Source organism: Leopardus geoffroyi, chromosome C1, assembly GCF_018350155.1.
Source record: "Leopardus geoffroyi isolate Oge1 chromosome C1, O.geoffroyi_Oge1_pat1.0, whole genome shotgun sequence".
Classification (NCBI taxonomy): Eukaryota; Metazoa; Chordata; class Mammalia; order Carnivora; family Felidae; genus Leopardus; species Leopardus geoffroyi.
In genome coordinates, this window is record NC_059328.1 from 148,547,044 (window position 1) to 148,560,903 (window position 13,860).

Consider the following 13,860-nt stretch of genomic DNA (forward strand, 5'->3'; position numbering starts at 1 on the left):
AGAGAAGTTTGTATTTTTTACTGATCTCTGTCTCCAGAATATCTTTTATCAGCCTTTCAATAATTTGATGAATCTTCTGTTTTACACACACAGACACACACACACCATATATCAGAGAGGTTCACCAATACAAAATTAAATGGATTCCACCTACTACAGAAAGTCTGGCATCCCCCAAAATATGTGTGAATTTTTCAGGGGCAGGGACTCAACATTCTTCTGGTCATTCCTTGCTACCAGCTGCTTCCTCACTGTCACCCCAGTTCCTGCAGTGCCCACTTCTCTCCTTTCTTAATATTTCCTGGCATGGTTCAAAACCTTTTGTCCTCCTTTCCTGAAAAGTTCTTTGTACACAGTTTTGTGTAACAGATTTTCCTGAAGGTTTAGTGGCCATAGAGGGTAATTATAGCACAAAGTAGGAAGTAAATTCACTCTCAGACAGACATCACTGTTCCTAATTTTGGTTGCTTCTGCTCACCAGCAGGGCTTTCCTTTCTGATTCTGTCATATGATGCCCCAGCCTTGTGCCATGACACTGTGCCCCATGCTTTCCTAAGAGCTCCCTCCAGACCACTGGGCCATCTCCTGCTAGTCAGTTCTTCTATCTTTTCATCTCTTCCCCTTCTGGATGCTAATAAAACATCACCATTTCCTAATTTCCAAAAGCTGTTTAGCCTTCTTTTGTTTTCTCTCTACCCATCCAGCTCAGCAGTCTACTATGGTGATAAATAAACAATACACTGGGTACCCGCCATACACCAGGAATCTGGAGTCTGGCACCACACAGAATGAGAGACAGTCTTTCCCTTGAGGAAGATGAGGAAGACAGTCCTTTCCCTTGAGGAGCTCACAGCCCAGTGTGGCACATAGGCTGACGTATACTTGCAATAGGAAATGACAAGGGAACACATTTGTGAGCATGAGGGAGGCTCCTGTAGTTGTGAGAAACAACAAATGTACAGTTCTCCCACTAAGAACAATTCTTCCTTCAAGACCAAAAAAAAAAAAAAAAAAAAGAAAGAAAGAAAGAAAGAAAGAAAAATTGCATTCAACTTCCGACATAACAGGTGTTTTCTGTTATCTGTCCACTCTATCTGCCATGTGATTTGATTGCTCGGAGAGCTGTGTCTCACCTCTATGCCTGACACTCCCAGTGGAAAGGTCATTCCTTCAGTTTAAGGGATTGTATCCAGAAGACACATATAATCAAACATTGTATTTGAAAGAAGCAACTCAGTAAGCTAGTTTTCAAACACTAGTGTATATAAACATCTTCTGATGCATGGGTTAAAAATACAGCTTCCCTAGTCCTGTCCTGTCAGAGTCTGATTCTGAAGATATGAGATAGAACCTAGGAATCTGTGCGTTTAAAAAAAGTGTCTCATCTCCACCCTTCTCCCAGGTGATTCTGATGCAGGGAATCAGCTGACCAGACCTTAAGAAACATGGCTTTACTGTTTGACCTATAGAGAGGAAAATGGGGGTGCCAGGGATCAAATTATCAATGTATTAGTTTCCTCTCACTGCTGTGACAAATTACTACAGACTTGGGGTTTTAAAACAACAAAAATTACAAATGCCAAAAGGTAGAAACAACCCAAATGTCCACTGCTGGATGAATGGATAAACAAAATGTGGTGTATATATACGATTGAATATTATTGAGCCTTAGAAAGGGAGAAAAATCTGATACACGCTATGACATGGGTGAGACTTGAAGACATTATACTAAGTGAAATAAATTAGACAGAAAAGAATATTGTATGATTCCACTTTTATGAGGTACCCAAAGTAGTCAAAGTCATCAAATTCACAGAGGCAGAAAGTAGAAATTTGCCAGGGGCTGTGGGACAGGAGGAGGGGGAGTTATCACTTAATTGGTATGGCCTTTCAGTTTGGAATGATGAAAAACACTGGAGATGAATGAACATGATGGTTGCACAACCATGTGAATGTACTTAAGGCCACAGACTGGACAATTAAAAGTGGTTAAAACAATACATTTTATGTTATGTATATTTTAACAGAATTTTTAAAACTAAAAACCTGCACAAATCTGGAGGCCAGAGTTGAAAATCAGTATCACTGGGCCTCAATCCAGGTGTCAGCAAGACCACACTCTCTCCAGAAGCTCTAGGGAAGAATCCGTTCCTGGATTCTTCCAACTTCTAGTTGCTGACAGCATCGTTAGCTTGTAGCCACATCACTTCATGTTCTGCCTCCACCTGCACATTGCCTTCTCTTCTTTCTGTGTATGAAATCTCCTGCTGCCTCTCTCTCTCTTTTTTTAAAGTTTTTATTTCTTTATTTTGAGAGACAGAAAAAGCATAAGTGGGAGAGGGGCAGAGAGCGAGGAAGAATCCCGAGTAGGATCCACGCTGTCAGTGCAGAGCCTGATGCGGGGCTTGAACTTACCAACTGTGAGATCATGGCCTGAGTAGGATGCTTCACCGACTGAGTCACCCAGGCGCCCCTCCCTCTGCCTCTCTCTTACAAGGACTCTTGTGATTGTATTTAAGACCTATCTATTCAGATAGCCTCCCCATCTCCAGATCCTTAATCACATCTGTCAAGTCCTTTTTTGCCATACAAGATAACACTCACAGGTTCCAGGATTAGGAAGTAGATATATTTGGAGGACCATTTTTTAGCCTACTACACACTCTGTCAGGGTTCCAGGAAATGGAGCCGGGGGATGGGGAGGAGAAGAAAAGAGGGTCATGAGCCAGGATTTTAGCCACAGGAAGAGCAAATCCAGGGGAAGGATTGGCACCTTGGGCAGGTGAGAGCACTGCTCTGTAGCTTTCCAGTGTTGGGGGTGCTGTTCCAACCCAGCAGGAAGGGCCAGCTTAAGATGGGTCCACTCGTCAGGGTAGAGTGGTGAGGATGCAGTCAAGAGTCAAGGTCACTGTACAGCCTCACAGATCCTCCATGGCCAACCTGATAACCTGACGGGCACCCAGGCATTCCCACTGTTACATGCTCTGGGCTGAGAGGGGAGCAGGAAGTGACCACAACGTCTTTCATACCCATCTTGGACTCCATTGAGATTATCCCATGTCTGAAGGAAGGACAAAGAGCCAAATTTAGCTCCTACCGTATGCCAAGCACAGAGCCTGGCTCTGTCCATACTCATCTAATTCCCGCCTCAGCTCTAGAGAGGGGTATATTAGCCCTCCTTTACAGATGAGCCACCTGCAACTCAGAGAAGAGAAGCAATTTGCTCATAGCATGTGTCTGCTGAGTCCCATTAACATGAAGAGCTCCAATAAGTTGGACAGACCTGCTTTTACATCCTGGCCCTGTACTTGCTGGCCATGTAGCTTTGGACATGGCCTGTCTGCAACTGCTCCCTCATCGTTAACCTGGGGGCTGGGTGGGGTCGGGGGGGAGCTCTGCTTCAGGAAGCATCTGTCTCGTGAGGTCAACTGTTATGAAGATAAGTGCGGTGTTGGGCATTTGGCATCTGGCATTTTTGCCAGATAATGAATATTGATATTCCCAGCCCTGCCCAGGTACATAGAGTAGAGCCTAGCTTGGGCTCCTCTCTCCCCTCCCCAGCCACAGAGACTGAGGCAGCCATGTGGCCCACTGAGCTGGCCTACTTAGGAAGGAGTTTTCTATACAGAGGAGCACCTGGGTTTGCAGCAAGTGGTCCTTTCTAGTTCTTGCCTTTCTGTCTCCCCAAGGACTCCATTATTAACCCTCAGCAGATAATTCCCCATTTGTTCTCCACTACCAATGCCAATGTGGATCTTGGTGGGTTTCAAGGACAGTGTTGTTCAGCTTGCTCAGGGCCTGCAGCAGGCCTAGCCTCACTCCAGTGCCAGCTGCAGACACAGGGCTGGCAGCCAGACCGGGAAAAGCAGGGAGTGACCCTACCCCTGCCTCCGGCCTTCTGGGGGGTTTGCCTACACAAGAACCCCTTTCAGGACCATGAATACAGTGCGCGACAAGCCTACAATTGTACGAGTTGTTTTAAAGAGCTTTAGCAAACACAACTGGCCCAACAATAGCCTAACATTGACTCTGGAGGTCACTAAGCCCAGGGCGCCCACAGGGAAACCACTGTGGCACTGCCTTAGTGATCCCAAGCCCCTGAGGCCTGGGTGGGCAATGGCATGGAGCTGACTCCCATAATTATGCTTTACCTATACCTCACAATCACTCAGAAAGGAAGGAATCTGCCCTTTATTGAGCACCACTGTATGCCACCCCTGCCCTCCCCATCCTAGGTGAGGGGCGAGTGTCCTATAAAAATTCCCCATGGCTCTGCCCCAAGGCCTCAGTGAGGTTTTCGCAAATGGACCTCCTGCCCTCAGTTCTAGACCTACCTGCTCCTACTTTGTGTCTCTAGTTCCTGCCCTGAATCCCGAACTGGCCTGTACCCCAGCACCTCAGAGAGGATGGTGGGACAAATCCGGTCCCCGCCGAGCTCACTCAGCACCGTGCCTGTTCATTGCCAAGCGCGTTCCTGTTTGTCATGAGTCTTACCCAAATGTAAACAGCCAGTGCATGCTGACTTCGGGGCTCGGGCCCAGCCCTCATGGCAGCATGCCCTTGGTCTCTTCATCGAAACTTGACAAGTCTCAAAGTTAATCCTTTGAAATAAAAAGTGCAGCAGGTACAGCAGTGTGCCCCATAAGGACTGACTGTGCTCATCTGTGACATCGTCAACCAAAAATAAATAAATAAATAAAAGTACTCTTAACATGTGAAGGAGCAAACTTCCTTCGTTTTTATTACAACTTTGCTTAGCATCTGCAGACCGTGGAGCTGCCAAGGGCCTTCCAGAGCATGAAGTCCAGCCCTTAGTTTTATAAACTAGGAACCTGCAGCAAGGATGCCCTCCAAAGCACACAGCTGGGACTGGAGTTTTAAATGATAGCCCCCTAATACGTTATGACTCCTGCTGACAAGATGACAACCGGGCTGACACAGCTGGAGACTGGAGTCCCCCCGCAGTCCTGTCCTCAAACGGGGATCCTGAGCCACAGCCCTGGACGAGTGGAAATGATCCACGAGAAAGTTGGGAGACAAAACTGAAGTCACAAATGGGCACAGGCTGATGAGGGTGTCTTCAGGAAGTGAGGCAGACAGGGAATCCAGGCCTCAGGATGGCTTCCAGGCCCGGAAGGTGGGGTCTGAGAAGGGACCCCACCCCTGTAGGGTGACAGCAATGGGATGGTTAAGTGGTGAGAGGCTCTTGCTCCCTTCCTATAAAACTGACAGGGTGTCTACACTGCTCCACTCTACCAAGTTCAGAATCCACTTGTTTTCCTGTGAACATGGAGTAGAAGTTTATTAACTGACTCAAGGTTAATCAGTTTCAGAATCAGCATAAGAAGGTCAATTTTTGTAGGTGCTTACTAGTACGAACAAGCTCCCACAGAACTGTCCCCCACCTCCTGGCCCACAGCTCTTCCAACTAGACTAAGAAGCCTTTTGCTTGTGCAGAACCTGAATTCACTGAAAAAAAGATTTATTTTTTACCTGTCTATATATTTTTTCAAGTTTACTTATTTGTTTTGAAAGAGAGAGAGAGCAGACAGGGGAGGGGCAGAGAGAGAGGGAGACAGAGAAACCCAAGCAGGCTCTGTTCTGTTAGTGTGGAGCCTGACTCAGGGCTTGAACTCACAAACCGTGAGATCATGAGTTGAGCCAAAATCAAGAGTCCCAGCATAACCAACTGAACCACCCAGGCTTCCCTACATATCCATAGTTTTATCCTCCTGGCATGGCCTGTGTGAATGGAATAAGGAACTGAGGATTTAGCTAATTTTTAAAGTCCATCTAGCTCTATAACAAGCTGGAGGTCCTCCAGGGGGGACGGGTAGGTCAGTCGTCAGTCATCAGTCTTCAGGTCAACTCACAGATGGACCTATTACTCTGGGCCTCAGTTTCTCCAGTTACAAAAATTAACATAGAATGGGGAGCCTGGGTGGCTCACACGGCTGAGCATCTGATTCTTGGTCTCGGCTCAGGTTATGATCTTGCCGTTTACAGGTTCAAGCCCCAGGTTGGGCTCCACGCTGATGGCGCGGAGCCTGCTTGGAATTCTCTCTCTCTCCCTCTCTCTTTCTCTGCCTTTCTTTCTCTCAAATAAATAAATAAACTTAAAAAAGATTGACATATAAGACAGAAAACAGACTTACCTAATGAAGGGTGATTTTCAGGGGCCTCCAACCTGCACAAGCGCTTTTCAAGACTTACAGTATATTATATTTCTAATTTTGTATTCTTTTTTTTAAAGGGCCCTAAATTACACGTGCCTAATATTCTGTAAAAACCCACTCATCCCCAGGTGGTGTAAAGTAGCTACTACAGAGGCACTAAAGATTCACAATATTTTGAAGAAGGAACCCAAACTCTGAAAGACTGGAAATCATACAATCTTATCTCGACTTTTGCCAGTTCCTTTGGTGTTTCCCACTTTTAAAGTGTTGAAGATGCTGGTATCAACAAGCAAACATCAGATATTCACCAGATATTCACGATTTTAATTGAAAAGCTACCGAGCTTTGGATGACAATGGTGTCTCTTATTAATGAGGCGATGAGGATTATTTTCCTCTGTGAAAAATAAAATGAGGCTCATACCAAAGTCAACTTGGCTAATTTCAGTTGGAATTGCAAAGGTTGTTTGAGGTTGCAAAGCAGGAGGCAGCTAGGAAGTGGAGAAAAAAAGAAAGTAGGAAAGGGTATGAAGCAGAGAAAGCCTGGGAGACTGGTCAATAGGACAGGAGAAATCCAACCCCTTTGCAAGCGTTCCCCTTGTAGCACAGAGAAAAACATCACCCAGCCTCTGCTAATGTTCTAAGTAGCAAGTAAGATCACAATCCAGAGAAGAGAACCCCTTCTGTGCTTAAAGATTGACTATAGGACATATTATGAAGCAATGCAATCATTCATTGTTTGTTCAACACATGTTTGAAGTATTTGTTACTAGATGCTGGGGACATAGTCATGTGCAAAACAGATGTGGCCCCTCATTCCAGTCTCAAGAGGAATATAGACAAACACAGAGATCATTGCAACTCTGTGATTGCGGGCTTTGCTGCACAGAGGTACAGGACATTATGGGGTGGGGGGGACACAAAGAGGGCCCCTGATCCAGATTTAGGGAGTCAGAGGAGACTTCTCCAGGGAAGTGAGAAACCATCTGAGACCTGCAAGATGAGTAGGCATCCACCAGAAAAAGGAATGGAAGACATGTTTGAGGCACAACAAAGAGGGATACAGTTCTGTGTTCCTGAAGCACTGTGGACCAGGTGTGTAGGGGGTTGTGGGAGGAGGTTGGAGGAGACATGAGTTAAACAGGTGCTGATCCCATAGGTTTTGAAAGCCTTAGTAAGACACATGGACTCTGCCATCAAGGTAATGGGAATGGCTTTATGAACTCACTCAGATGGTGTGGGGAGTGGACTAAAGAAAAGCAGAGGAGGAAGATCAGTTAGGAGACCATGGCAAAGATGATAAATGTCTTGATGGAGGGAAGTTGCAGCTGTAGGATACAGAGATGTATATGGATTCAAAAAATATTAAGAGGCACAATGGGTGTGCTTTGATAATTGGTTAGAAACAAAGTGTGAGATGGCCGAGGAATCTAGGATGACCTCAGGTACATCTGGCTTGAGCAGTCAGGCAGCCAGATGGTAGAGTCATTTGGAAAGACAGTGGCTCCAGAAGGAACATGTTTAGTGCTTCTGAACTGAATCGTCCATTAGGACAAAAAGAGGCTTCAGAATTCACAGCAGAAGGCCTTGTTGAAAAGCCCAGCAAAGACTGACTTATTAAAGCTACGGAAGTCAGGACAGAGGAGAAAAAGGGAAGAGGTTGAGAGCAAGAGAAAGGATGTTTGGGTGAGAAAAGCAGGCTACAAAAACGGATATACAATAAAATACACATGTACAAAAGAGATACAAAGAAAAGATGCTGGCGTTATGTTCCTGAACACTTTAGCAATAGTTACTGCTTCAGAGTGAGGTTGCTAGTGATTAGTATTTCCTTCCCTTTGCTTGGCTGTATTTGCAAGGCTAACAATTGTACAATAAATGTGTGGGGCTTTTTTAGAATGAAAACAAAAGCTATTTTTGAAGAATGGCTATGTAGCTGAGGGAAGATTATTAAAGGGATTGTGATTTGATCCCTCACAAACTTGGTTGTCTATTGAGATCACCGGCCCAGTTTAAGAAATACTGATCCTGGATCCCTCCAGAGATTCATCTGGAGATTCTGGTTAATTGGCAAGAGGTGTGGCCTGAGCGCTGGAGAGTTTTTCTTGCTCTTCAGGTGATTCTAATGCCAGCAACGATGGAGAATCATTAATTACTGAGAAGAGAGATCACTTTTCAGAATAGCATTCTTTACTAAAGTTGATTTATTTTGAGAGAGAGAGAGAGCATGCAAGCAGTGAATGGGCAGACAGAGAGGGGGAGAGAGGGAACCCAAGCAGGCTCCAAGCTGTCAGCTCAGAGCCCAACGTCTGGCTCAAACCCACAAACAGTAAGATCATGACCTGAGCCAAATCAAGAGTTGGATGGACGCTTAATCAACTGAGCCACCCAGGTGCCACTATTAGAAAGTTAATTAGAAAGGAGGAAGAATCTCAGGGAGAAGGTTCTTGAGGTGAAGCCATGAAGCAGGTTCAAAGGTTAGCAATGAGACGTGCCCCAATGGTCAGGCAATGTGTCAGTCATATGTTGTGCTCTCAAATGAAAGCCCGGTGTGAAGTGAGCTAAATTCAATCTGAAAGAAAGTTCCAAGAAACTCTGCAGGAAATAGGGGCACATTACATGGAAAGAAAACTTGAGGTCCAGTCAAGAACGGGTAGGCCCTGATACTACACTCAGAGGCAAGGGCTTTTGCGTTCTGAGCCGTCGCTTTCAGCGAAGAGCACCGTCAGGCCAGTAACTCTGCCGCCGACATTCAGGTCCACAGAAGGCAGCGTGTGGATTGCTCACTAACCCTGAGGAGTATGTTTCGAACTATCTGCCATCGCAGGCTGGCAGTGGTTGCAACACAGCCCAGGCTACAGATGGCGATGCGCTTTCAGGAGCTGTGCTTCTAGAGGCTTGGGCTCAGAGGGGCTGTGGTGATGCCTCCTTCGAATCCTGGTCCCACCACTGATGATCCTTGTCTTCTTGGGTGAGTTATTTCGTTTGTCTGACCTCACTCTCCTCACTTGTGGAAAAGGGGATAATGATACCTGTTTGATAGGTTTCTCAGGATCAAATACAGTAACATGTGAAAGCGGCTAGTAGGTTTTTTTTAATGTTTTGTGGTTGCCATTGTTTGAGATAGGAAAAGAAGGTGTGACAGCTGTTTGGGTCCTTCTGGACCAAAGCCTTTCTGCCTCGTTTCCATCTCTCACTTGAGATTTTCTTCATTCTTCTGTAGCTAGCTTCTAAAATGTGGTGGCTAGAGCAGGCAAAATGTTTTTGTTTGTGTTTGTTTGTTTGTTTGTTTTTAGTAAGAGATGAATGGCACAGACCTAAAAAATGGTGGACCTAAAAAAATGTGAAAATGTAAAAAGCAGAGTTAACCTCAAAATTTCATCTTTTATGCAAAATAATTTGATGTTAAGAATTATCAGAGTTGAAACAGTTATTATTGACATTTAAACTCTAAGAAAAAAGGCAATGTGGTAAAGTGTGTGGGACTTTCACTTGTATTTCTTTACATCTGAGATGTCTTTGCTTGTAAAATTCACCATCACTTGGTGTATCATTAAGAACAAAGAATGTTCCTAATTAAACTATGACACGATGCTTTCTTTCCTCATAGTTTTCCTTCTGATTGAAAGAGCTCTTTTAGATTAATTTAAACATCTGTTGTTACCACAAATCACTCTTGTACATATCTAAAAAGGAAGACAGGGAAATAAATTGGTTAAGGTGTTCCGCAAAATGTATTCACGTTCAGTTGAACTTTTTAGAATCACTTTTAAGTCAGCCACGGCCATAGTTTTTCCTACAATAATGTCCTCCCGGCTTGCAAGTGAATTGATGATGTTTCCTTATTATCACCTGTATCTTTTTTTTTTAAGTGGGCTTCATGCCCAACATTGACCCCAATGCTGAGTTCGAACTCATAACGCTGAGATCAAGAGCCAGATGCTTAACCAATTGAGCCACTCAGGCACCCTCACCTGAATTTTTTTTCTAGCCATTGGCATCTCTTTTTACAAGCTTTTTTGCCTAGCGTGTGATAGGCAATCCTTCTGTAACTAAACATAACTCAGTTTTATCTACTGGTGGATATATCCCTTTCTTGAACCCCATAAAGCTATACTTCTCAAACTTTCATGTTCATACAAATCACCTGAGGATCTTGTTTAAAAGCAGATATAAAATAGGTCTGGGCTCGAGCCCGAGATTCTGTCCTTCTCACACACTCCCAGGTGAGGCCACACAGCTGATACTACAGTCTGAGTAACAAAGCTGTAACACGATTGGTTCAATTGGTTACTTCTTTGCAAGAAAGTATAGAGGTATGGTTATTCCTCCAGTAAATGTTTGTTTCACTAACAGCAAACTTATATCCTGCTATTCTGTTTTCATGCCCTTCTGTGTACACAATTTTTCATTTCAACACCAAATTATAGTATAATCTTTCAAAACTTATGTAAATGGCAGTGAAATTCAACCTAGGTAGCCCCAGGGATGCACATGATTGCAGAGTGAGGAGCTAGGACCAAGCCAGTAAATGCTGTCAGTGCTGTGCCCCAAATGCAGATTGTAAGGGGCACCCCAACATCAGAGATGCTAAAAAGTACAAAAATGTGCAGCTTCAGCTGATGGAAATATGGAGAATCTGTTGCAAATTTCTGTACTGTTTTCACCACTGTTCTTAGCATCTTAGCAGGGGTTTTTTTTTTTTTTTTTTTTCCTACTTAAGAAAATGCTGTCCTCAGCATTAGGAAGCATGACCGAGAACAGTAATAATGCCAGTGTGTTTTTTGGTTTTTTTTTTTTTAATTTTTTTTCAACGTTTATTTATTTTTTTTGGGACAGAGAGAGACAGAGCATGAACGGGGGAGGGGCAGAGAGAGGGAGACACAGAATCGGAAACAGGCTCCAGGCTCTGAGCCATCAGCCCAGAGCCTGACGCGGGGCTCGAACTCACGGACCGCGAGATCGTGACCTGGCTGAAGTCGGACGCTTAACCGACTGCGCCACCCAGGCGCTCCAATGCCAGTGTGTTCTTTAGTGTCTCTGTTCTTACATTTTGGCTTCAGCTATGTAAATGGCATTCCAGGATGGAAGTTCAGTGTGTGAGCCTTGGTGATGTATGTGTTTACAGCTGACTTCTCGGGGTCAATCTCCTGAGTATTTGTCAAAAAATTTGTTGAAAACTCTGAGTCCCCCAACCTTCTGAAGCAGCATCCCCAGGGGTCTGATTTTGGGGAAACTCTTATCACCAAGTCCCCCATGAAAGCCTAATACCATTCAAGCTTGAGAACCATTGGTTTAGTGTCTTCACACCTTGCTGCAAGATTCGGTCTCTCAATCTCCAGGTAGGGGGCACCTACCATGCACCAAAAAGAGAAACACTAAGTGGCCTGGCACATCTCTCCCTGTGCTCTGGAAGCTTACACTCCAGATAGGTGAGGAGAGAGAACACTGTGCTGTGGGCATTGAGAAGGAGGATGGGAGAGGAAGAAGGTTGCTTCCAGTGGATATGAGGACAGAAGGCTTTATGGAGGGGCACCTGGGTGGCTCAGTCTGTTGGGGGGTCTAACTCTTGATTTCAGCTCAGGTCATGATCTCGTGGTTCATAGGATTGAGCCATATGTCGGGGGGGGGGGGGGGTCTGTGCTGACAGTGTGGAGCCTGGTTGGGATTCTCTGTCTCCCTCTCTCTCTTTACCACCTCTCCCTGCTCACAGTCGCTCGTTCTCTCTCTGAATAAATAAATAAACAAATATTGAAAAAATAAGAAAAGTCTTTATGGAATGGTAGGAAATGTGCTGGGTCTTGAAAGATGGATGAACTTTGGATAGGACCGGAGAAGAAGAGGGCATTGTAGGCAGGTGATTTAGAATAAGCAAAAGCAACGAGGCAGGAAAGCACTAGTCATGCTCCAGAGATCAGAGTAGACTGGGTATTCTAAGAAAATGAATCATGTCACAGAATCCTATATTTTTCAGAAAGCTTGACAGAAGTAAGGCAGTGCCCCAGGGGAGCTTGGTCTCTTAAAGCTGGCCTCTCCATTTAGAGTTTTAGAATTTGTTTACTCTTCTTTTTCTTCTTTCTCCTTCTCCTCCCTTCTACTCTCTTTTCAAGTTAAGACAGGAAGGACCCGGAGCCTTCATTTTTTTCATCAGTACTTCAGGCTGTGTTCCTCCTTCCCTTCTCGCTGGCTTCCCCTGCCACTCAATTTGCTCCTGCACTCACTCCTCTGTCTTACTCCCACTGCTGTCAGCTGGTGCATGAGGAGAAATGCAAGCACATTGCAATATTAATCTCAGCAAAACATAACTAGAGAGGAAATTTTGCTGCTCTGTTGCAAATAGCATATGGTACCTCCCCAAAGCCAAAAGAAATGATTTTTTAATCATCTGCTGTTCAGGATTATCCACGCTCCCTTTCCTCAGCGTGGATAATTGAGGGTTGGCCGTATTTGGATTTCAAAGCAGTTTGGACTTCATTGAAATCCAAGGCTCCCAGTTTGCACCCCACACTCAGCGGGCATTCGTGCCTGTAATTAAATTGATCTGTGAGAGGAGGGCCACAGAGGTACCTCTGACGTGAGTGGTTACCAGAGAATAGACGATTGGCATTTTTATGTTGCTCACGTGGAACCAAAATAATAGCAACTGCTCTCCTTCAGGAGAGAGGCCCTTTGTGCTCTGGATCTGGTGTTATTTTCTCTAAACATTTCAGTGTGCTTTCCAGGAGGAAAAAAAAAAAAAAAAAAAAAAGCCCTTGGTGAACTTGCCACCTTTTAGGAGGACTTTACTATGGTACCTGCTGGGTTTCTGTGATGCGAACAGAAATGTTAGAGATGATTTGTTTTTAAGCTAGGCAACCATTGGCCAACATGTGTATATAGACACAGATACACATAGACACATAGACTGGGAAATCTCCATATAGCATGGCTAGAAAAATATGTGTGTTCTCTGCATTTTGTGTGTAAGAAGGAAAGATGGGCAGCCTCTTCTAGGCCACATGGGGCTCAAGGAGCAGGAGGTGTGTTGTTTCAGAGCTTTCCCTGGGTACAGGGGACGGGAGGGGAAAAATAAGAACCTGGGAGTCAACCCTTCACCTGGCTGTGTTTGCCACCTAGAGAAGAAGCAAGGAAATGTTAGGAAAGATAGGAACATGCACAAAGGGAGCACTCGAGGATCTCCTCAGCAGCTACGGAGGCTCCACACAACATTGGGCTGAGGGCTGAGATGAGGAGGCCCAGGAACAAGGTTGATCGAGTGCTCAAGGCCAGCAGTGTGTTCTGTGGCTGTCCGGGAAGGGGGCTGCGCTGTTGGGCAGAATGACACAGGAAGGTCGGAGCACGACTGTGCCCCTTCCCGGTGCCCATCTTTGGAGGGTGCGTTGACTGAACGCCAGGGTGCCCCCCTGGGCACTTGCAGCAGTTATCCTCCTTGTTGGCAAGGGTGCCCTCCTGGTGGCCAGCAGCCACAGAGAGCGTTATCCCGAAGCCCACTGCCTGCACCAACGCACAGGGCAAGCCCCCACACTCCTGTTTGAGGTCAGAAGCAGGAAACCGTGCATGTGTGTGCGTGTGTGTGTGGTGCCCCACCCCTTCTTTATTAAAGTCCATACTAAGGAGTCAGGACCATAGGACCAAATCACAGGACACCAGCCTCACCTCCATCCTCTCCCCACTGCACCACTCCT